Source organism: Canis lupus, chromosome 19, assembly GCF_011100685.1.
Source record: "Canis lupus familiaris isolate Mischka breed German Shepherd chromosome 19, alternate assembly UU_Cfam_GSD_1.0, whole genome shotgun sequence".
In the NCBI taxonomy this organism is placed as follows: Eukaryota; Metazoa; Chordata; class Mammalia; order Carnivora; family Canidae; genus Canis; species Canis lupus.
Genome location: NC_049240.1, coordinates 9,563,906 through 9,590,783, shown reverse-complemented (window position 1 = coordinate 9,590,783; position 26,878 = coordinate 9,563,906). Strand labels below are relative to the sequence as shown.

General features: G+C 37.0%; 1 long non-coding RNA gene across 3 annotated transcripts in view; it reads right to left on the bottom strand.

Annotated features, from left to right (window-relative positions):
• The window catches only part of LOC106560045, a 271,539-nt gene that overhangs the window by 195,951 nt on the left and 48,710 nt on the right, over positions 1-26,878 (bottom strand). For all 3 annotated transcript variants that reach the window (XR_005373900.1, XR_005373899.1, XR_005373901.1), the window contains one exon: positions 4,606-4,676. This is a non-coding gene — a long non-coding RNA (uncharacterized LOC106560045). The remainder of the gene's footprint in view (positions 1-4,605; positions 4,677-26,878) is intronic.

Genomic DNA, 26,878 nt, shown 5'->3' with positions numbered 1-26,878 from the left:
AGAAATCAGTGGCATTTCTATACACTAACAATGAGACTGAAGAAAGGGAAATTAAGGAGTCAATCCCATTTACAATTGCACCCAAAAGTATAAGATACCTAGGAATAAACCTAACCAAAGAGGTAAAGTATCTATACCCTAAAAACTATGGAACACTTCTGAAAGACATTGAGGAAGACACAAAGAGATGGAAAAATATTACATGCTCATGGATTGGAAGAATTAATATTGTGAAAATGTCAATGTTACCCAGGGCAATATACACGTTTAATGCAATCCCTATCAAAATACCATGGACTTTCTTCAGAGAGTTGGAACAAATTATTTTAAGATTTGTGTGGAATCAGAAAAGACCCCGAATATCCAGGGATATATTAAAAAAGAAAACCATAGCTGGGGGCATCACAATGCCAGATTTCAGGTTGTACTACAAAGCTGTGGTCATCAAGACAGTGTGGTACTGGCAAAAAAACAGACTCATAGATCAATGGAACAGAATAGAGAACCCAGAAGTGGACCCTCAACTTTATGGTCAACTAATATTTGACAAAGCAGGAAAGACTATCCATTGGAAGAAAGACAGTCTCTTCAATAAGTGGTGCTGGGAAAATTGGACATCCACATGCAGAAGAATGAAACTAGACCACTCTCTTGCACCATACACAAAGATAAACTCAAAATCGATGAAAGATCTAAATGTGAGACAAGATTCCATCAAAATCCTAGAGGAGAACACAGGCAACACCCTTTTTGAACTCAGCCACAGTAACTTCTTGCAAGATACATCCACAAAGGCAAAATAATCAAAAGCAAAAATGAACTATTGGCACTTCATCAAGATAAGAAGCTTTCGCACAGCCAAGGTAACAGTCAACAAAACTAAAAGACAACCTACAGAATGGGAGAAGATATTTGCAAATGACCTATCAGATAAAGGGATAGTATCCAAGATCTGTAAAGAACTTCTTAAACTCAACAGCAAAGAAATAAACAATCCAATCATGAAATGGGCAACAGACATGAACAGAAATCTCACAGAGGAAGACATAGACATGGCCAACATGCACATGAGAAAATGCTCTGCATCACTTGCCATCAGGGAAATACAAATCAAAACCACAATGAGATACCACTTCACACCAGTGAGAATGGGGAAAATTAACAAGGCAGGAAACCACAAATGTTGGAGAGGATGCGGAGAAAAGGAAACCCTCCTGCACTGTTGGAGGGAATGTGAACTGGTGCAGCCACTCTGGAAAACTGTGTGGAGGTTCCTCAAAGAGTTAAAAATAGACCTGCCCTATGACCCAGCAATTGCCCTGTTGGGGATTTACCCCAAAGATACAGATGCAGTGAAACGCCGGGACACCTGCACCCTGATGTTTCTAGCAGCAATGTCCACAATAGCCAAATGGTGGAAGGAGCCTCGGTGTCCATCAACAGATGAATGGATAAAGAAGAAATGGTCTATATATACAGTGGAATATTACTAAGCCATTAGAAATGACAAATACCCACCATTTGCTTCAACGTGGATGGAACTGGAGGGTATTATGCTGAGTGAAGTAAGTCAATCGGAGAAGGACAAACATTATAGGGTCTCATTCATTTGGGGAATATAAAAAATAGTGAAAGAGAATAAAGGGGAAAGGAGAAAAAATGAGTAGGAAATATCAGAAAGGGAGACAGAACATGAGAGACTCCTAACTCTGGGAAATGAACTAGGGGTGGGGGAAGGGGAAGTGGGTGGGGGGTGGGGGTTACTGGGTGATGGGCACTGAGGGAGGCACTTGATGGGATGAGCACTGGGTGTTATTCTATATGTTGGCAAATTGAACACCAATAAAAGTAAATTTATAAAATAAATAAATAAAATAAAATAAAACCTAAAAAAGAAAACCACCATTGAACTGTTTGTTGCTACTGTCACTACTAACTACTCCTTCTATCACTACTAAAAGTACACACTAGGGATGCCTGGGTGGCTCAGTGGTTGAGCATCTGCCTTTGGCCCAAGGTATGATCCTGGAGTCCTGGGATCGAGTCCCGTATCAGGCTCCCTGCATGGAGCCTGCTTCTCCTTCTACCTGTGTCTCTGCCTCCCTCTCTCTCTCTCTCTCTATGTCTCTCGTGAATAAATAAATAATTAAATTTAAAAAAAAGTGAATACTAATATTCAAAAAAGGAAATGAATAATGTACCCATAGTTGGAAAGACTAAATATTCCAATTTTCTACAAGTTATTCTATAATTAGATGCAATTCTGATCCAAATCCCAAAAATGATTTTCATAGTTGACAAGCGTACTATTACAAATCTATGTGGAATAACAAAGGGCATTGCATAGTCAAGACAAACTTTAAGCTATAACATTAGGAGGAGCACTTCATCCTGGCAGATATTAAGACAGTTAGTAATACCAACTGTTGGGACCGGGATAGACAATGAACAGATTAGAGAGCCATGATTCAGATGCTCACATGTGAATATTTACATCTGATAACAGTGCCTTTACAAATCTGTAGGAAAACACTTGAATATCCAATTCAGCAGATGATGTTGGAACATCACTGATTATATACAGAAAAAACATTATACCATATACAAAGTCAATTCTATTTATCATATAACTTCTGGATGACAGTAGTAGGAAATAAAACACTGTATCAGACCAAACTCAATCCCATATTAGTGCCTGAAAGAGGTCTACAAAAGAAAAATAAAATCATGCCACTGAAATATTCTCATTTCATCTTGAAGAAGGATGAACAGAGACTTGGGCAGGTGATTGGGTTATCACCTTATGATTCCACATATACGTTTTTTTTTTTTTTTTAATTCATGACACTACGGGAGAACTGTGAAATTAACTTCTTTTGAGTCCCTATAACTACAGTTGAAATTTAGATAGGTCCTCAATAGTGGAAATTTGCATTTTAGGTCTGTGTATGTGTTTTAATTACTTTTTCCCTCTATCTGATAGATGAACTTCTATCTCATAAATGGGATTCATTCAATGCAGTTATGATGTGTCCATACCACAAAGTTAGGCATGTGGTATCAAAATTATTTTATAGCAAACTAATTGCTTTAGAAATGGCCACATAATACAAAATAGATCAATTACATTCCTCCCAAAAAGATATATTGGAGAAACAGCACATTATTCATCAACAATATATAGATTTAAAGGCATTCTAAGGGGGTGCCTCAGTGGCTCAGTTGGTTAAGCACCTGCCTTCAACTCAGGTCGTCATCCCAGGGTCCCCTGTTCAGCAAGGTGTCTGCTTCTCTCTCTCCTTCTTCCCCTCCCCAAACTCATGTGCTCGCTCTCTTTCCCTCTCTGCTCCCTCTCTCTCACATAAATAAATTTTTAAAAAATAAATAAAGGCATTCTAAGTTGAGTCAACCAATTGCCATCTTTACCACAAAGACCTGGCTAGCAATGAAGCCAACATAAAGGAAACCCACTCCAAGAGAGATAAAAGATTCCTGAAACATAACAGACTTCAATCAGTCATGACAGAAGCCAGTAATGCTCTTTGTCCTCACCATTTTCTGTGTTGAATTTAACCATCAAAGTCTTTTACTATTGCCACCATAAAAAATAATAATTTGGGTGAGTTAAACATTAAACTAAGGCTACATAGTTAAACAGGAATGGTTATAAAATTGATTACAAATGACAAAACAGTGCTAGAAATTGAACAGCTTTCATTCAGGATGAATTTATTAATACACGTCTTTACCGCTCCTTTAGTAATCTTGTTAACATTAGGCAAGATCGACTAATTGCTGCAACAAATGGAGACCAAAATAAATAGCATGTTACAGACTGCATGTCTATGTCCCCCTAAAATGCATCCACTGAAATCCTAACCCTTAACGGGATAGTATGTGATGGTGGGACCTCTGAGACAAAATTAGGTAATGAAATAGAGCCTTCATGAGTGTGATTATTTCCCTCATAGAAAAGGACCAGAGAGCTAGCTTGCTCACTTTCTGCCACAGGAGGATACAAAGAGAAGTCAGTTATCTACGACCTGGAAGAGGGCCTTCCCCTGGCCTCAGTCATGCTGGCATTACAATCTCAGACTCCCAGTCTCTAGAACTGTGGGAAACATGTCTGTTTATAAGCCAACCTATCTATGGTGCTTCATTATATCTGTCCTAGGATATACTACAAATGTATTAGAGCTTATTTTTTGCTCAAAAGAGTAAACAGGTCAGTATAGCAATCCTCCTCCAAATGGCCAACGGGCTTTCTGCCATCTTCACCTTATGCCAATCCAAGGCCTCTTTGGCAGTGCTCCATTCCAAATTCCAAATAGAAAACAAATAGAGCTTAAAGGAGCATACACGGGAATTTTTAATGGGTCAAGACTGGAAATGTCAACTGTGTTCACACTTCATTGGCTAGAACTCAGGAAATTCCCACACAAAAGAACAAGAGGTAAGAAACCTTTGCTTCCAGGATCAAGAGGTGGAGAACAAGTGCATTTTTGAGCAGCTAGTACATTCTCTACAAACCACCTTTCTGTTGATACATATCCATGTAGACTCACTCTTTCCCCAAGGGGGCACTCCAAAGTTTTATCCACTTACCATAGATCATTGAAATTCAATCTCTGGATATTGAGTAGTTCTCTCCATCGTGGCTGGATCCAGTTGTAGTCCTACAAAGTATGACATAAAGGACAAAAGATCAGACCTGTGTATGTTATCAGGGGTAGAACAACAATACAACCACAGTAGAAAACTTACATTTTGGAAAAGGAGAGAAAACAGCTGCTCATAATAAACAATACTGCAAGGTAGGCCCTGTAAGGCACCTCCTCCTTAAATGCACTCCTTCTGAACTGCTGTGGAGAAAGTTCCTTTATTAGACCCACATTCCTGACCAAAGAACTTCCTGGTTCATTGTTCTCTCAGATATCAGAATCTTCCCTCTGAGAGACACTTACTTTTTCATTACTTATGGAAACTATACATCTTGTACAGGCTATGTCCTTCTTGTGGGAGTCTATGGATTGTTCTGAGTCCTTTTTTATTTTATTTTATTTATTTATTTATTTTTTGGTTCTAGGCAGTCAGGAAAAAACACTATAATACTATAGTGGGACAAGGTCTTAGTCTTTAAATAAACAGGAATTTTTATAACCCTATAATTATTAAGAGAGTATGCTATCAATGAAAGATGATCAATGAAACAAAAACACACAAAAATATATATCATTGATATATGACAAAAAAAGATAACATTTCAAATCAACAGAAACCTATATTCTATTTTTAAACAGTGCTAAATCAATTATCCATAGGTTTGGGGATTGGTTTCACAACTGTTAAATTCAGACAGACACATATTCATAAATACATACATGTGAATATAATTTTGTACATTACCATAATATATGAAAAAATTAAAAAGAAAATACTAGCTATTTTATTATCATAAGCTTCATATTAAAACTGACAAATGCAGTACAAGAGGGTCCCAGCTTCTATTTCCATATGTAGGGAGGTTGAAAGTAACCAGTCCATCCTAATAAGTAAAATGCTAAACAGACTTAAAAACTGACACCTCTTCTTGGATCCATAGTAAAGGGGAGGACACAGGGCAAACTGCTGGCCCCCAAATCAGAGAGACAAACAAGCAAAATGAGCTTAGCTTACCAGAGCAAAGACTCACATGTTACAACTGCTACAAGAACCCAGTGCCAGGTAAGAAAAACTGAATTACTAGCTGAATTACTAGAGGCTCAGTGCAGACAACTCCGGAAGTTAAAATTCCAGGGGGACAGAGTCATAAAGGTGTTCCACAATATTGTGAGATTTACCTCCCATAGCCTGACCAGATTCCCACAGTAAATGTTGGAGAAACCTCTCCCAGGTCTTCTAGCAGAAGGAGAAAATAAGCCATTTTCTTTTTTAGTTAGTTATTTGTTTCTTTAAATGATCATTTTTTATTGTGGTAAAATATATATCTAACCCAAAATATGTAATTTCTACTAACCACTTTGAAGTGTATAATTCAGTAGCACTAATTACATTTACAATGCTGTACGACCATCACACTGTTTCCAAAATATTTTGTTCCAAAGGTATGGTCATTTTATTTTTTATTTTATTTTATTTTTTTTAATTCTCCATGCTTTTCCTTTATTTTTTTGGTTTCAAATTATTTAAATTCTAGTTAATGTATAGTATAATACTGGTTTCAGAAGCAGAATTTAGTGATTTACCACTTTCATAAAATACCCAGTGCTGAGAGGAGGCAAGATGGTGGAAGAGTAGGGGTCCTTGAGTCATCTGGTCCCCCAAACTCACCTAGATAACTTTCAAGTCATCCTGAACACCATGGATTCAACCTGAGATATAAAGAGAGAACAGCTGGAATGTTACAGAGAGAAAAGTGATTGCTTCTGACAAGGTAGGAAGGCAGATAAGAGGAAAGGCAGGGGAGGGGAGCCATGGAAAGCCGTGACAGGAAAACGGTGGAGCAGACAATGGGGAACTTGAGAAATCTGCGCCTGATTCTTCCCTGACTGAAAAGTGCTCAGTGAGGAAATAGGGCAGACTCACAGGAGGGGCAGTGAAGTCTCAAAATTCCAGGAGACACATAAGTATAGGAGCACCCAGGAGAAAGCTCACCACAAACTGCGGTTGGATCACAGTAAAGGACTGGAACACTGCAACCCTCCTGGGGCATCTGGGAGAAGCAGGCCAGGGGCACAGGCCCACACCAGGACTCTCGTTACCCTAGAGCCTGGCAATAGATGGAGGCAGGCTGTCCTCTGTTCGCTTCGGACAGGTGAACCCTGGGAGCGTGGGTCCAGTGGTATAGGGCCCTTGATCCAAAGGAATCCCAGCAGACAAAGCTGGCTATCCTCCATTCCCCCAGGGACAGAAGGAACCAGAGAGGGCAGAGGACAGTGAGAACTGTCCTGTTGCTGGGTGCCCTTCAATTTGTGCAGATCAGTGCCCCCACACCTGCACCCAGGAGCATCTAGGCCACTGTGTGCTGGGAGACTGTAGTTCCATAGTCTCAGGGAGCTCTTGGCTCCAGGGCTGGAGATCTGGCCACTGCCATTTTTTAAATTATTATTATTTTTTTAATTTTCACCTTTCACCTGGGAGAGGTGTGGCCTCTAGGAACAAAGGCCTCACAGGGTAGACAGCTCACACTGAGCCAGGCCACCTGGCAAGGGGAAGGGCATCTCCATCCAGGCACACACACATGAGCATCAGCATAGCAGGCCCCTCCTCCAGAAGAATTGCTGGAAGAACAAGGGAAGAGCAAGTTTACTGACCAACCAGCACTGGAAAGCTCAGCAACTGAGGGAAAAGAGTATATAGAACTCAAAGGTTTTTTCCTTACAATTATCTTTCAGGTTAAAAATTTCCAATATTTTTTCTCTTTTCCTGACTTAACTACAGTATTTTACCAACTCTTCATTTTAAGTTTTTTCCTTTTACACTTTCATATTTCTACAATTATATGTCTTAAATATATTCTTCATTTTTGGATTCCTTGCAACATATTCAATTTAATTTTGGTTGATCTATAAGTCATGGGTTTTTTGTTTTGTTTGTTTTTTCTGCCTTGTTTTGTTTTATAATGGTGGACATTAGTACCTTCTAACACACGGACCAAAATACACCCAGGACCAAGGGGAACCGTGTTGGTTCATTCTGTGAGATTATATTCTCTATTCCTTCCCATTCTTACCCCCTCTTTTATCTTGTTTTTGTTATTGTGGTTGATATTGGGTCTCTATGTAAGTTTTGCTGGTTTAAATAAACTCAGATTTTAACATCTTCTGACATACAGAACAAAATACACCTAGAGCCAAGAAAATCAACTTCTAGGTCCACTTGGTGAGACTATATTCTCTCTCCACCACTACTTCCTCCCTACCTTTTTTTTTAATTATTACTATTTTTTTTAATTTGTTTTTCACTTTCATGGCCCTTTTGTTTCATTTTGTTCTGGTTTTCTTTTTCTTTTATTTTCTGGTCTCTGATCTCTTCAGAATTGTCTATGGTGTATTTTACTTAGGTCGTGGTTGATATTTTTGACTCTGCTCACTCATACAGTCCTCCTGCACTGGATAAAATGAATAGAAAGAAGAATTCACAACAAAAGAAAGAACCAGAAATAATACACTCTGCCATAGACATGCTAGATATGGATTTAAGTACCATGCCGAGATACAATTCAGAAGTACAATTGTAAAATTACTTGTGGCTCTGGAAAAAAGCAAAAGGGACCCTAGAGGTTCTCTTACTGCAGAATTGAGATTTAATCAGGCTAAAATTAAAAATACTTTAACTGAGGTGCAGTCTAAACTGGATGCTCTAACTGCTAGGGTTAATGAGGTGGAAGAGTGAGTGACATAGAAGACAAGTGGTTGGAAAGGAAGGAAAAAAAAAGAGAAAAACAATTAAGAACCCAAGAGGAAAGACTTAGAAAAATAAATAATAGCTTGAGAAGGAATAATATTTGGCTTATTGGGATTCCAGAAAAGGTGGAAAGAGAGAGAGGATCACAAAGTATATTTGAACAAATCACACCTGAGAACTTCCCTAACCTGGGGAAGGAAACAGGCATTCAGAACCAAGTGTTAGAGAGGACCCTTCCCCCCAATTCAACAAAAACCAATCAACACCCTTACATATGATAGTGAAACTTGCTAATTTCACAGATAAATAGAAAATTATAAAAGCAGCTTGGAAAGGGATTCTTAACTTATATGGAGAGAAATATCAGATTAACAGCAGACATCTCCACAGAGACCTGGCAGGCCAGAAAGGGCTGGAGTGATATATCAGGGTACTAAATGAGAAAAACATGAAGCCAAGAATACTTTATCCAGCAAGGCTCTCATTCAGAATAGACAGGGAGATAAAGAGCTTCCAGGATAGACAGAAACTGATATGTGACCATCAAACCAGCTCTGCAAGAAATAATAAGGGGGACCCTGTAAGAGAAAGAGGAAGAAACAATAAGCAGAAACAGGCATTGTATAGGTAATACTATGACACTTAATTCATATCTTTCAATAGTTACTCTGAATGTGAATGGGCTAAATGATCCCATCAAAAAACACACGGGGTCTGGTTTTATCGTACTGGATGAAAAAGCAAGACCCATCTATATGCTGTCTATAAGAGGCTCATTTTAGACCTAAGAACACCTCCAGACTGAAAATGAGGGGGTGGAGAACCATTTACTTTTCAAACTGTCCTCAAAAGAAAGCTGTGGTAATAATCCTCATATCAGATAAATTAGATTTTATACCAAAGACTGTAATACTTAAGTGGTCATCCAATAAGAAGACTTGACAATTATAAATATTTATGCCCTTGATATGGGAGCCGCCAAGTATATCAATCAACTAATAACCAAAGAGATACTTAGATAATAATACACTAATAGTAAGAGACTTCAACACGGCACTTTCAGCAAAAGACAGATATTCTAAGAAAAATATCATGAAAGAAACAAGGGCCTTGAATGATACACTGGACCAAATGGATATCACAGATACATATAGGACATTCCATCCAAATGCAACTGAATACACATTCTTCTCAAGTGCACATGAAACTTTCTCCAGAATAGACTACATACTGGGTCATAAATCAGGTCTCAACTGATACCAAAAGATTGGGATTGTCCCCTGCATATTTTCAGACCACAATGTTTTGAAACTAGAGCTCATTCAGAAGAAGAAATTTGGAAGACAATCAAACACACAGAGGTTAAAGAACGTCCTACTAAAAGATGAGTAAATCAACCAGGAAATTAGAGAAGAATTGAAAAGATTCATGGAAACTAATAAAAATGAGAGTACAACTGTTCAAAATCATCAGTATACAGCAAAAATAGTCCTAAGAGGGAAATATATCGCAATACAAGCCTTCCTCAAAAAATTGGGAAGAACTCAAATACATAAGCTAACCTTGCACCTAAAGGAATTGGAGAAAGAACAGCAAATAAAGCCTAAACCAAGGAGCAAAGAAAGATAATAAAGATTAGAGTGGAACTCAATGAAATACAGACCAGAAGAGCTATAGAGGAGATCAAAGAAACCCAAAGCTGGTTCTTTGAAAGAATTAAGATAAATAAACCCCTAGCCAGTCTTATTAAAAAGAAGAGAAAGGACTCAAATTAATAAAATCACGAACAAAAGAGGAGAGATCACAACCAATACCAAGGAAATACAAACGATTTTTAAAATGTATTATGAGCAACTATATGCCAACAAATTAGGCAATCTGGAAGAAATGGATGCATTTCTGGAAACATACAAATTACCAAAACTGAAACACGAAGAAATAGAAAACCTGAACAGGCCAATAACCAGTGAAGAAATTGAAGCAGTCATCAAAAGCTTCCCAAGACACAAAAGCCCAGGGTCCAATGGATTCCTAGAGCAAATGTTTCTATCAAACATTTAAGGAAGAAATAACACCTATTCTACTAAAGCTATTTCAAAGGATAGAAATGAAGGGAATACCTCCAAACTCATTCTATGAGGCCAGCATTACCTTGATCCCAAAACCAGACAAAGACCCCTCCAAAAAGGAGAATTACAGACTAATATCCCTGATGAACATGGATGAAAAACTTCTCACCAAGATATTAGCCAATAGGATCCAACAGTACATTAAGAGGATAATTCACCACAACCAATTGGGATTTATCCCCGGTAAAAGGGTGGTTCAATATTTGTAAAACAATCAACATGATAGATCACATCAATAAAAGAAAAGACAAGAACCACATGATCCTCTCAATAGTTGCAGAGAAATTATTTGACAAAATACAGCATCCATTCCTAATTAATATTCTTCACAGTGTAGGGATAAAGGGAACATTCCTCAATATCATAAAAGCCATGTATGAAAAGCCCACAGCGAATATCATTCTCAATGAGGAAAAACTGAGAGCTTTTCCCCTAAGATCAGGAACACATCAGGGATGTCCACTCTCACCATTGTTATTCAATGTAGTACTAGAAGTCCTAGCCTCAGCAATCAGACAACAAAAAATGAAATAAAAGGCATTCAAATTGGCAAAGAAGAAGTCAAACCCTCCCTCTTCACAGATGACATGATCCTGTGTGTAGAAAACCCAACAAGACTCCACCCCAAAGTTGCATGAACTCATTGCTAGTCAGCAATGTGGCAGGATACAAAATCAATACACAGAAATTGTGGCATTTCTATATACTATAATGAGACTGAAGAAAGAGAAATGAAGGAATCAATCCCACTTACATTTGCACCCAAAACTATAAGATATCTAGCAATAAACTTAACCAAAGAGGTAAAGGAACTATACTCCAAAAACTACAGAACACTTCTGAAAGAAATTGTGGAAGATATAAAGAGATGGAAAGACATTCCATTGGAAGAATGTTTATACTTCCATTGGAAGAATAAACATTGTGAAAATGTCTATGCTACCCAGAGAACTTTACATGTTCAATGCAGTTCCTATCAAAATACCATGGACTTTCTTCACAGAGTTGGATCAAATAATCTTAAGATTTCTATGGAACCAGAAAGGGCCCTGAATAGGCACAGGAATGTTGAAAAAGAAAACCAAAGCAGGGGCATCACAATGCCTGACTTCAAGCTGTATTACAAAATTGTCATCATCAAGAGAGTGTGGTACTGGCACAAAAACAGATACATAGATTGATGGAATAGAACAGAGAACCCAGAAATAGACCCACAACTCTATGGTCAACTCATCTTCAACAAAGCAGGAAAGAATATCCACTGGGAAAAAAAAAAAAGGAAAATCTCTTCAATAAATGGTGTTGGGAAAATTGGACAGCCACATGCAGAAGAATGACACTAGACCATTCTCTTACACCAGACACAAAGATAAACTCAAAATAGTTGAAAGATATAAATGTGAGACAAGAATCCATCAAAATACTAGAGAACACAGGCAACAACCTTTTTGAACTTAGCCACAGAAAATTCTTCTAGGGATTCTTCTATAGACATGACAGCAAGGGAAACAAAAGCAATAATGAACTATTCGGACTTCCTCAAAATAAAAAGCTTCTGCACAATGAAGCAAACAGTCAACAAAACTAAAAGACAACCTACAGAATGGGAGAAGAGATTTGCAAATGACATATAGATAAAGGGCTAATATCCAAGATCTACAAAGAACTTATCAAACTCAACACCCAAGAAACAAACAATCCAGTCATGAAACAGGCAGTAGACATCAACAGACATTTCTCCAAAGAAGACATACACAAGGCCAACAAGCCCTTGAAAAACATGCTCTACATCCCTTGCCATCAGGGAAATACAAAACAAAATCACAATGAGATACCACTTCACGAGTGAGAATGGTGAAAATTAACAAGACAGGAAACAACACATGTTGGCGAGGATGTGGAGAAAGAGGAGCCCTCTTACACTGTTGGTGGGAATGCAAACTGGTGCAGCCACTCTGGAAAACTGTGTGGAGGTTCCTAAAGAAGTTAAAAATGGAGTACCCTATGGCCCAGCAACTGCACTGCTGGGGATTTACCCCAAAGATACAGATGTAGTGAAACAACGGGACGCCTGCAGCCCAAAGTTCATAGCAGCAGTGTCCATAATAGCCAAACTGTGGAAGGAGCGATGATGTCCTTTGACAGATGAATGGATAAAGAAGATGTGGTCTGTAGATAAACTGGAATATTACTCAGTCATCAGAAAGGACAAATATCCACCATTTACTTTGATGTGGATGGAACTGGAGGGTATTAGGCTGAGTGAAATTAGTTAACCAGAGAAGGACAATCATCATATGGTTTCACTCTTATGTGGAATATAGAAATAGTAAAGGGACTACAAGGGAAACGAGGGAAACTGAGTGGGGAAAAACTAGGAAGACAAACCATGAGAGACTCCTAACTCTGGGAAACAAAGTGTTGCAGAAGGGGAGGAGGGGGGTAGATGGGGTCACTGGGTGATGGGTACTAAGGAGGGCACTTGATGGGATGAGCACTGAGTGTTATGTTGTATGTTGGCAAATTAAAAAGACATTTGCAAATTAAATTAAAAAAAAAACACTCAGTTCTCAGCACAAGTGCTCTCCTTAATACCCATCACCCATCCACTGCTCTTCCATTGATTATCAGTTTGTTCAGTCTACAGCCATACCACCCTGAATGCATTCAATCTCGTATAATTATCAGTTTGTTCTCTATAGCTAAGGGTCTTTTATGGTTTGCTTCCCTATCTTTTTTCTTTTTTTTCTTCCCCTATGTTCATCTGTTTACATCCAAAATTCCACATATGGCTGAAATCATATGGCATTTGTCTTTCTCTATCTGTCTTACGTCACTTAGCATAATACTCTCTAGCTCCACCCACATTGTGACAAATGGCAAGATTGCTTTGTTTTTCATGGCTGAATAATATTCCACTGTATATATTTCCACAACTCCTTTATCCATTGTATCAGTCAATGGACATTTGAGCTCTTTCCATTATTTGGCTATTATCGATCATGCTGCTATAAACTTCAGGGTGCATGTGTCCCTTCAAATCAATATTTTTGCATCCTTTGGGTAAGTACTTAATAGCACAATTGCTAGATCATAGGGTAGTTCTATTTTTAACTTTTTGAGGAACCCTCATACTGTTTTTCACAGTGGCTGCACCAGCTTGCATTCACACCAACAGTTTAAGAGGGGTCCTCTTTCTCTGCATCTTTGCCAACATCTGTTTTTTCCTATGTTGTTAATCTTAGCCATTGTGACAGGTGTGAAGTGGTATCTCATCATGGTTTCGATTTGTATTTCCCTGATGTTGAGTGTCTGTTGGCCATCTAGATGTCTTCCTTAGAAATATGTTTATTCATGTCTTCTGCCCATTTATTAACTGGATGATTTATTTTTTGAGTGCTGAGTTTGATAAGTTCTTCTTAGATTTTGATTATTAACCCTTTATCATGTATCTCAATTGCAAATATCTTCTCCCACTCCAAATGCTCCTCTTCACTTTGTTGATTGTTTTCTTTGCTGTGCAGAGTTTTTTCTCTTGATGAAGTCCCAATAGTTCACTTTTGCTTTTGTTTTCCTTGCCTCAGGAGATGTGTCTAGTAAGAAGTAGCTATGGACAAGGTCAAAGAGGTAGCTGCTAAACTGATTAAACCCCTACAAGACGTATCAAAAAGAAAAGAGAAAGGTTCCAAATAAATAAAACAATGAATGAATTGGGAGAGATTACACCAATACAACAGAAATACAAATAATTATAAAAGAGGGGATCCCTGGGTGGCTCAGTGGTTTAGTGCCTGCCTTTGGCCTGGGGCATGATCCTGGAGTCCTGGGATCAAGTCCCACATCAGTCTCCCTGCATGGAGCCTTCTTCTCCCTCTGCCTGTGTCTCTGGCTCTCTGGCTCTCTCTCTCTCTCTCTCTGTCTCTCATGAATAAATATTTTTTTAATAATAAAATAAATTAATAAAAGACTATTATGAAAAATTATATGCCAACAAATGGGGCAATCTGGAAGGAATGGATAAATTCCTAGAAACAAACAAACTACCAAAACTGAAACATGAAAGAATACAAAACTTGAACAGACTGATAACCAGCAAGGAAATTGAGTCAATAATTAAAAATTTCCCAACAAACAAAAGTCCAGGGCCAGATGGCTTACATAAGAGGAATTTTATCAGACATTTAAAGAAGAGTTAATGTCTTCTCAAACTGTTCCAAAAAATAGAAATGGAGGAAAAACTTCCAAACTCATTATGAGGCCAGCATTACCCTGATTCCAAAACCAGACAAAAACCCCACTAAAAGAAAAAATATAAGGCCAATATCCCTGATGAACATGAATGCAAAAACTCTCAACAAAATTATAGTAAATCAAATCTAAGAGTACATTAAAAGGACTATTCACCATGATCAAGTGGGATTTATTCCTATGCTCATCAATATCCATGAATCAATCAGCATGATACACAACATTCATAAAAGTAAAGAATCATATGATCCTCTCAATAGATGCAGAAAAGAGCATTTAACCAAATACAGCATCAATTCTTGATTTAAAACAAACAAATAAAAAACCTCAGCAAAGTTGGGATGGCAGGAACCTACAAAATCATAAAGGTCATATACAGAAAACCCATAGCTAATATCCTCAAAGGGGAAAACCTAAGAGCTTTTCTTCTATGGTCAGGAACAAGACAGAGATATCCATTCTCACCACTCTTGTTCAACATAGTACTGGAAGTCCTTGCTTCAGCATTCAGACAACAAAAAGAAAGAAAAGGCATCAAAGTGATCAAGAAGAAGTCAAATTTTCACTATTTGCAGATGACATGATTTTCTATGTAGAAAAGCTGAAAGACTCCACTGAAAAATTGCTAGAACTGAAACACAGATTCACTAAAGTTACAGTATACAAAACCAACATTCAGAAATCTGTTGTATTTCTATACAGCAAAAAGGAAGCAGCCAAAAGAGAAATCAAGGAATCAATCTCATTTACAACTGCACCAAAACCACAGGAGACCCAGGAATATGCCTAACCAAAGAGGTAAAAGTTCTATACTCTCAAAACTATAAAACACTTATGAAAGAAATTGAAGATGAAAAAAAAATAGAAAAATCATTCTATACACATGTGTTAAAATAACAAATATAGTTCAAATGTCTATAACTATCCAAAACAATCTATATACTTAACTCAATCTCTATCAAAATACAATTGGTATTGTTAACGGAGTTAGAACAACCAATCCAAAAATTTTTATGGAACCACAAAAGACCCTTGAAAAAGAAAGGCAAAGCTGGAGGCAGCACAATTCTAGGCCTCATGCTGTTTACAAATCTGTAGTTATCAAGACCATACAAAAACCGACCCATAGATCAATGAAACAGAATAGAAAACTCAGAAACAGAAGCCATAACCATATGGTCAACTAATCTTCAACAAAGCAGGAGAGAATAACCAATGAGAAAAAGACCATCTCTTCAACAAATGGTGTTGGGAAAACTGGACAGCAACATGTAGGAGAATGAAACTGGACCACTTTCTTACATCATACACAAAAATACATTCAAAATGGATGAAAGACCTCGATGCGAGAGGAAAACATCAAAATTCTGAAGAAGCCATTTTTAAATACTCCAGGGCATGACGTTCTTCTTAACAAGGCCTGCCCTTATGTGAAACTAGTTAATCAAAGCTAACCCTGCAAGAGTTTTATCAAAGCATAATTGGCCCAGGGAAAGGAAATATCCAAATCACTGTAACCTGTCCCAATTAAGGAGGGAGAAAAGAAATGAGAAACACTTGTCAAGTTGTAGTCCAGATATACAACTCACTAAAAAATTGAGACCTGCTTGTAGACTATAGAATGTTTCCCCTCTCCTGACAACTGGCCATGCATTACTAAAGGCCGACTTATAGTAGTTCCTTTTATTCAGTGTATCATGTCTGAGTATCAAGAAAAAATCATAATGCAATTATATTGCAATAATAACATGAAATTATATTGTACATTCATTCTTTATTTCATTGACTCAGCTCTTACGTTTATTAATTCCTCCTTTCTATTTTCTTTGGTAAGATTTATTGCTCTTTTATATCATCTTGAGATGGAAACATAGATCACTTGTTCTCAACTTTCATTCTTTTATAATGAATGTGCTTTAAGCTCTACGTATTCAGTTAAGTGCTGCATTAGCTGCATTTCATAAAATTTGAAGTGACAGAGCAAACAGCAGAACCAAACATGGCAGAGATGTTGGGATGTCAGACTAGGAATTAAAACAACTATAATTTATATGCTAAGAGTTTTGAGGGATAAAGTACACAATATGAAAGAAAAACATGGGCAGGGATACAGAGATGGAAATTCTAACAAAGAAAGAAAAAGAGATGCTAAAGATTGAAAAAAAAGTAACAGAAATGAAGCATGCCTTTGATGGGCTTATTAGTAGATTGGACACAGCTAAGGAGACTACCTGGTCTAGAAGATGTAGCAATAGAATGCTCGAAAACTGAAAAGACTAAAAAGGCTGAAAAAGCAGAATAGAAAACCTAAGGACTGTAGAACAAATACACAAAGTGAATATATATATATATATATATATATATATATATATATACCCTTATATATATATATAATGGGAATACCAGAAGGAAATGAAAGAAAGGAACAGAAGAAATACTTGGAAGAGTAATGACTAAGAATTTCCCTCAAATTAATGTCAGACATCAAACCCCATAGCCAGAAAGCTCAGAGAACACTAAACATGATAACTATAAAAAAAAAAACTACACATAGGAATATCATTTTAGAATTATAGAAAATCAAACATAAAGAAAAAATCCCAGGAAAAAAATCTTACCCATAGAGAAATAAAAAAGCATTACAATCAACTTCTCAGAAACCATGCAAGTGAGAAGAGAGTGTGGTGAAATATTTAAAGTTTTGAGAGAAGTAAGGTACCAGCCTCTAATATGAACTTATCCTTGAAAAATGAGGGAGAAATAAAGATATTCTCCAAAAACCAAGAACCATATGATCCTCTCATTGGATGCAGAGAAAGCATTTGACAAAATACAGCATCCATTCCTGATCAAAACTCTTCAGAGTGTAGGGATAGAGGGAACATTCCTCGACATCTTAAAAGCCATCTATGAAAAGCCCACAGCAAATATCATTCTCAATGGGGAAGCACTGGGAGCCTTTCCCCTAAGATCAGGAACAAGACAGGGATGTCCAATCTCACCACTGCTATTCAACATAGTACTGGAAGTCCTAGCCTCAGCAATCAGACAACAAAAAGACATTAAAGGCATTCAAATTGGCAAAGAAGAAGTCAAACTCTCCCTCTTCGCCGATGACATGATACTCTACATAGAAAACCCAAAAGTCTCCACCCCAAGATTGCTAGAACTCATACAGCAATTCGGTAGCGTGGCAGGATACAAAATCAATGCCCAGAAGTCAGTGGCATTTCTATACACTAACAATGAGACTGAAGAAAGAGAAATTAAGGAGTCAATCCCATTTACAATTGCACCCAAAAGCATAAGATACCTAGGAATAAACCTCACCAAAGATGTAAAGGATCTATACCCTCAAAACTATAGAACACTTCTGAAAGAAATTGAGGAAGACACAAAGAGATGGAAAAATATTCCATGCTCATGGATTGGCAGAATTAATATTGTGAAAATGTCAATGTTACCCAGGGCAATATACACGTTTAATGCAATCCCTATCAAAATACCATGGACTTTCTTCAGAGAGTTAGAACAAATTATTTTAAGATTTGTGTGGAATCAGAAAAGACCCCGAATAGCCAGGGGAATTTTAAAAAAGAAAACCATAGCTGGGGGCATCACAATGCCAGATTTCAGGTTGTACTACAAAGCTGTGGTCATCAAGACAGTGTGGTACTGGCACAAAAACAGACACATAGATCAGTGGAACAGAATAGAGAATCCAAAAGTGGACCCTGAACTTTATGGGCAACTAATATTCGATAAAGGAGGAAAGACTATCCATTGGAAGAAAGACAGTCTCTTCAATAAATGGTGCTGGGAAAATTGGACATCCACATGCAGAAGAATGAAACTAGACCACTCTCTTTCACCATACACAAAGATAAACTCAAAATGGATGAAAGATCTAAATGTGAGACAAGATTCCATCAAAATCCTAGAGGAGAACACAGGCAACACCCTTTTTGAACTCGGCCATAGTAACTTCTTGCAAGATACATCCACGAAGGCAAAAGAAACAAAAGCAAAAATGAACTATTGGGACTTCATCAAGATAAGAAGCTTTTGCACAGCAAAGGATACAGTCAACAAAACTCAAAGACAACCTACAGAATGGGAGAAGATATTTGCAAATGACGTATCAGATAAAGGGCTAGTTTCCAAGATCTATAAAGAACTTATTAAACTCAACACCAAAGAAACAAACAATCCAATCATGAAATGGGCAAAAGACATGAACAGAAATCTCACAGAGGAAGACATAGACATGGCCAACATGCATATGAGAAAATGCTCTGCATCACTGGCCATCAGGGAAATACAAATCAAAACTACAATGAGATACCACCTCACACCAGTGAGAATGGGGAAAATTAACAAGGCAGGAAACAACAAATGTTGGAGAGGATGTGGAGAAAAGGGAACCCTCTTACACTGTTGGTGGGAATGTGAACTGGTGCAGCCACTCTGGAAAGCTGTGTGGAGGTTCCTCAAACAGTTAAAAATATACCTGCCCTACGACCCAGCAATTGCACTGTTGGGGATTTACCCCAAAGATACAAATGCAATGAAACGCCGGGACACCTGCACCCCGATGTTTCTAGCAGCAATGGCCACGATAGCCAAACTGTGGAAGGAGCCTCGGTGTCCAACGAAAGATGAATGGATAAAGATGTGGTTTATGTATACAATGGAATATTACTCAGCTATTAGAAATGACAAATACCCACCATTTGCTTCAACGTGGATGGAACTGGAGGGTATTATGCTGAGTGAAGTAAGCCAGTTGGAGAAGGACAAACATTATATGTTCTCATTCATTTGGGGAATATAAATAATAGTGAAAGGGAATATAAGGGAAGGGAGAAGAACTGTGTGGGAAATATCAGAAAGGGAGACAGAACGTAAAGACTGCTAACTCTGGGAAACGAACTAGGGGTGGTAGAAGGGGAGGAGGGCGGGGGGTGGGAGTGAATGGGTGACGGGCACTGGGTGTTATTCTCTATGTTAGTAAATTGAACACCAATAAAAAATAAATAAAAAAAAAAAAGATATTCTCCAAAATTGAGGGACTCTGTTACAAATAGATCTGCCATTCAATAAACGTTTAAAGAAGTTCTTTAGAGTGAAATAATATAGACCAGAAACTTGGATTTATATGACAAAGTAAGAGCACCAAAGAAGGAATAAGTGAAGGTAAAACAAAATTTATTTTTTTTATTCTTAATGGATCTAATAGAAATAGTTTGTTCAAAATAATAATAGCAATAATGTCATTCAATTACATATGCATATATATGTGTGTATATGCTTATATATGAATATATATATATAAGTGAAATAAATGAATGACAGCAATGATATGAGATAGAGGATAAAATAAGGATTTTGTTAATATAAGATATGCTATCGTAAAGTGATGTAGTATTATTTGAAAGTTGTCTTGGAGTATAAATGTACATTGCAAACTTTAGGACAGCCAGTAAAAAAGTAAACAAAAAAAAGGAAGAAAGAAAAAGAAAGAAAGAAAGAAAGAAAGAAAGAAAGAAAGAAAGGAAGGAAGAAGGAAGAAGGATGAAGTAATTAAGGAAGGAGGAAGACGAAAGAAATAACAGAAGAAAGAAAAGAAAGAGAAAGAAGAACAGAAAAAGCCCGAACTCAAGCACGACCGCCCTCCCGACAGAAAGAGACAGAAAGCTCCCTTATGTTGAGAATGAATAGATGTTGCTCCTACCCGCTTCAGCCCCTTCCCCCAAAAATGGTTAATTAAAACCACAAAAGGCAGAAAAATGAAAGACATATGTAGAGGGAAAGAACAAGGACAAAAAAGAGTAAACATTAATTCAGCTATTTCAATAATCACTTTGAATGTCAATAGTATAAATGCACCAATTAGAAGACAGAGATCATCAGAGTGGATCAAAAAATATGACCTAACTATATGTTGTCTACAAGAAAACTACTTTAAATATAAAGACTCATATGAATTAAAAATAAAAAGATGGAGAAGCATACACACCATGCTAACTGTAATCAAAAGAAAGCAGGAGTAGCAATATTAATTTCAAACAAAGCAGAATAAAAGATAAGGAAAATTAACAAAGAAGGGCATTACATAATTATAAAGGAGACAATTCTCCAAAAACACTTAAATCTGAATGACATAACAACAAAGCATCAAACTACAAGGGGCAAAAACTGTAAAACTGTCAGGAGAAACTGATAAATCCACTCTCATAACTGGAGATTTTAATACCCCTCTATTAGAAACAGAAGATAAAATCAGTAAGAACACAGTTGACATCAACAATACCATCAACAAACTGGACAGAATTAACACCTGCAGCCTACTTTATTTAGCAACAGCAGCAAAGTCCTAAATAAATAACCAGCAAATTGAACCAAACAATATGTAAAAAGAATTATATCCCATGACCAAGTGGGTTTATCCCAGGTATACAAGGCTGGTTCAACATTCAAAAAGTAATTAATATAATCCATCACATCAACAGGCCAAAAAAAAGAAAAAAGAAAGAAGAAAAGATAGATAGATCACATGATCATATCATTAGATGTGAAAAAAATATTTGAGAAAATCCAGCACATATTTGTGATAAATATTCTCAGTAATTTAAGAATAGAGGGGTACTGTTTCATTTTGACAATGACTAACAAAAACCTACAGCTAACATCATACCTAATAGGAAGAAGCTTGAAGCTTTCTTACTGTGATCAGATATGAGGCAAGGATGTCCCCTCTTACCACTCCTTTTCAACATCATACTGAAAGTCCTTGCTAATGTAAAAAGGCAAGAAAAAATAAATGAAAAGTATATAGACTGAGAAGGAAAACATAAAACTGTCTTTGTAGAAGACATGATCACCTATGTAAAAAATCTAAAAGAACTGATTTTTTTTAAAAACTTCTTGGAACTAGTAAGTGACTATAGCAAGTTTGCAGGATATAAGATCAATACACAAAAGTCAATTGCTTCCCAATATACCAATGATAAACAAGTGGAATTTGAATAAAAACATAATGACATTTACATTAGCAACCAAAAACTGAAAACTTTAATCTAACAAAATGTTTAAAACTGAAAAACTATAAATCTAGCAAAATGTTTATAGGATCCATATGAGGAAAAGTATAAAACTATGATGAAAGAAATCAAAAAAGCTAAATAAATGGAGAAATATTCTTTCTTCATGGATAGAAAGACGCAATATGACCAGGATATCAGTTTTTCCTAATTTGATCTATAGATTCAATGCAATCCCATTCAAAATCCCACCAAGTTATTTAATGGATATTAACAAACATTAAATCTGAGAAGCAAAAGACCTGGAATAGCCAATACAATATTGAAGCAAAAGACCTGGAAGCATATATATGTGTGGAGAAGCAAAAGACCTGGAATAGCCAATACAATATTGAAAGACAAGAACAAATTTGGAGGTGTGATGCTACATGCCTTCAAGATATATGAAGCCACAGTAATTAAAATGATGTGGAGTTGAGGGGGCACTTGGGTGGCTCAGTGGCTGAGTGTCTGCCTTTGGCTCAGGTCATGATCCCTGGGTCCTGGAATCAAGTCCCACATCAGCCTTCCCACAGGGAGTCTGCTTCTCCCTCTGCCTATATCTCTGCCTCTCTGTGTCTCTCATGAATAAATAAAATATTTTAAAAAAATAAATAAAATAAATTTAAAAATAAAATGGTATGGAGTTGACTAAAGAATAGATAAATAGAGCAATGGTACAGAATAGAGAACCCAAAATTAGACTCCTCTAAGTATAATCACCTGATCTTTGACAAAGAAGAAAATGTAATAAAATGGAAGAAGACACCCTCTTCAACAAATGGCACAGCCATTTGCAAAAAAATTAATCTAGATATTGACCTTTTACCCTTCACAAAAATTAAGCAAAATGGATCTAAGGTATAAAACTCCTAAATAATAACGTAAGAAAACCTAGGTGACCCTGGGTATGACAATGCCTTTTTGATACAGAGGAACAACCCATGAAAGAAAGAACTGATAATCTGGACCTCATTGTAATTAGAACTTTTGCTCTGTGAAAGACATTTCAAAACAGTTAGAAGACACCGACAGGGAGACTGGCAAAAGACACAGCTGATAAAGAATTTTTATCCAAAATATACAAATATTATTAAAAGTCAACAATAAAAAATAACCCAATTTAAAAATTGGCCACAATCTTCAAAGAAAATAGACAGATACCATAATCATATGAAAAGATGCTCTACATAATCTGTCATCAGAGAAAATCAAATTAAAACAATGAGATACACTGCACATCTATTTAGGGTCGCCAAAATCTGGAACACTGACAACAAATGCTAACAAGGATGTGAAGCAACAGGACCTTTCACATGTTGCTGGTGGGAATGTAAAGTCTAGAAGACAGTTTGGCAGTTTCTTACAAAATGAAACACACTCTTAATCATATGACCCAGCAATTGCACTCCTGCATATCTACCCAGAAGAGCTAAAAATGCATGTCCACACAAAAACCTGCACCTAGATGTTTATAGCAGCTTTACTCATAATTGTGAGATAACAGAAGCAATCAAGAAATTCTTCATTAGGTAAATGAAGAAACTATGGTGTATCCAGACAATGAAATATTATTTAGCACTAAAAAGAAGTGAGCTATCAAGCCATGACAGACATGGAGGAACCTTAAATACATGTCCCTAAGTGAAAAAAAGTCAATCTGAAAAGGCTATATACTATATGATTCCAACTACACAACATTCTGGAGAAAGGCATAGAACTGTGGAGACAGTAAAAGGTCAGTATTTGCCAGGATTGGGAAGGAGAAGCAGAAGAACAGGTGGAGCACAGAGGATTTTTTAAGGCAGTGAGAATACTCCGTATGACATTATAACAGATTTCACTATGCTCTTATCCAAACCCATAGAATGTACATCAGCCAGAGTGATCCCTGATGTAAGTCTCTGTGTCTTGGTTTGGGCTCAGGTCATGATCTCTCAGCATCAGGAGATAAGGCCCTGCATCAGTCTCCATGCTTAGCAAGGAGTCTGCTTGAGATTCTCCCTCTGTGCACTACTCCCGCCCATGCTCTCTTTCTCTTTAAAAAAAAAAAAAAATAATAATAATAATAAATAAATCTTTTTTAAAAAAAATAAAAGAAATAATAACAGAGTTTTCCTTTTCTGAGGCATTAATAGGTATTGATGAGGCAGGCAAGACCATCTGTAAAGAGCTTTATGGCAGTTGGCCTGTGAGGGATACTGCAAGGAAATTCAGTTCATTGTTTATGATGGGAAAAAATGGAATCCCAGTATAATACAATCCAGATGAAGAAGGCATATGGAATTAATAAAAAAACCACAAGGGAGGAGTGGTAATCAGATCTATTGACTTTCAAGGAACTGAAGCAGGGGATATTTTATTATAATATCCCTAGAATATAATAAATGAGCAACTTGTATGTGCTTGACATTAATAAAGAAAATAAATCCAGTATGTAAAATGTAACACAGTAGATTAGAACATTTACAGCCTTAAGTCAATTCATAGATCATAAGTCCTTTGACTAATGAATTGAGAGGCTTTGTGGAAGACCCTTGCAATGGTGCTTACAGCTACATTAAATGAATAGGTGTCCAAGCCTTCTCCAGCGAGATATACAGCCATTCGCTTGGGTGCCTTATAACTGGATACAGATAAATACCCAAATCTCCAAAGGTTTGTTAAATGTAGGTTCTGAATCGACACTAAAGTTCAGAATACAAATATGTCTGAGGCCCAACTGCCAGAATGTGTTGTCAAACCACAGAATCTGTGTATATGTCTCCCAGTGTAATCCGTGGATCCACAACCAATCCTATGGTTATTTTTTCAGTTCCTGATGAAAAGTTAAAATCCTTTCATTGACTCTCCAATATTAGGGCCATAAAAGCTAAAAGGAAACTCAGGACTGCTTCCTATATACAAATAAAAGATGAAAAATAATGGATTACTAAACAGTAACATAGTCTGAGTGGACGGACTATAATTACATGCAGCCAAATTGATAAATCCCACAAACACAATGTTCGGAGAGGGGGGAGACCCTGTATAAAAGAGTACATACTATATGATTCTATGTGTATAAAGTTTAAACACAAGCTAAACTACTAGTCTTTAGAAGCAGGATAGCAATAACCCTTGGTGGGAAGGTAGTTACTGGAAGGGAACCGAGAGGGTCTGTGGGCTTGATCTGGATCCTGATGTTGTACATACATGACTTGTGGTCTCTTGTTTCTATGTGATAATTGAATAAAAATGCTTTTTAAAAAGTTAAAAAAAACAATATCACACCTTCAAGGAGCTAAATAAGATTTTTATTACAGTCTGAAGATGTGAAAGTTGCAGGATTGATCATTTCTGTACTATCCATTTTTACCTTATCTTTTGACAGTGGAAAAGCCTGACAGATGTTAGAAATAACTGCATATTATTATTAAAGTGATTAGGTTGTTCAGATCCAACAATATTGGAAGTGTACATCGGCAATGACAATAGTGCGTGGAAATTCTGTTAAGTCTCAATAGGAGAATCACATTAAGGACTCATTAGTTTTGGAGTAAAGCTATGCCCTTTTCTGCCAAAATCATTCTACTTTTGAGAAGCAACTCCTGGCAATTTACTGGGCTCTAGTAAAGACTTTTAATTAAAAGGCATCAAGCAAATATGCAGCATGAGTTGCCCATCACAAACTGGTTTATATCTACTCCATCATTAAATGTTAATGATGTGTACGAGACTGAGTCCAACAACATCAAGAACTCACAATTAAATTGCATGAGATGATGGCTCAGAATCTCAGGATGGTTATTCATGCCACTCACCAGGTCTTCCCAAAACCACAGGTATGGCCTCAGGGTGGAGGATTCCCTGTGACCAGGGAGCAGGAGATGAGGAATGCAGACCTGATTTGTGGAACTTGAATGGACACATGATTACTTCATTATTGAGGATTATCAGTCAGGAAAATCCTAGAGTGTATAGTTTCAGGCAGTATGTCTGACTGTCCACTCTTCCTAGAAGAAAAGAAGTTTTGATATTCACACTCATGGGCAAGAACTGAGGTTCACTGATGGCCATTCAATTGGAAAGGGAAAGTTTGAAAAGTGGGTATAAACAGGTCTGAAGGAGAGATATGCATGAAACTTTCAGAATGGCCACAGAGTGTGAAGATAGCTGTGAATGGCCATGTAAAGTTCATGAGTCCTCAAGATCACCCTCACTTCTGATAGGGATTTTAAGTTTGGGGGTCCCAAGAATTCAATAATTCATCAATAATTCATCAGAACTAGCAGAACTCATAAAAAGCATTATACTCACAGATACAGTTTATTACAGCAAAATTACACATATTAGTATCAACAAGGCCCAAGAGTCACCAAGCACAAGCTTCCATTTGTTGTCTCCTAGAAGACAACAGTCATACATTGCTTCCCCCCCAACACACACACAATATATGACAATATTTATTGAGTAGTGCCAGACAGAGAACCTCACCTGGGCCTTTGTGTTTACTGTGCATGTCAGGCACAATTCCAGATGTTTTAAAAATAAAAAAGTAAAAACACATTCACTTGTTCCAAATATCAACCTGATGAGGTAGTACCATTTTTATCCACATTTTATTGTTACGGAAGCTGAAGCATATAGAAATAACCTGATCAAGGTCCCAGGTAGTGGAAAGAGAACTATAAACCATGCCATCTGGCTAAGAGAACCCTTCTCTTAACTACTATGACCTGCTGATTGAATTACTGAAGTGCCGTTCTTATCTCCTTGAAAATATGTTTAACTTCCTGGAACAACTTTGATAGAATCTTTCATTTTTATGAGAAACCTCTGCTTTATATGTTTAGCTTAAAAACTCAAGAGATTCCTCTTTTTGTAAAAGGCAGGACAGTCAGGTGGGGGTGGCAAATAAGAGACAGCCTTTCCCCTGGTGCTTTCACACTGCAACCTTTAGAGAAAATATTTGCTGTTTTAAAATGGAAATACACAAAAGCAGCCATTGTCTAGACTTGAGGTTTCACAAAA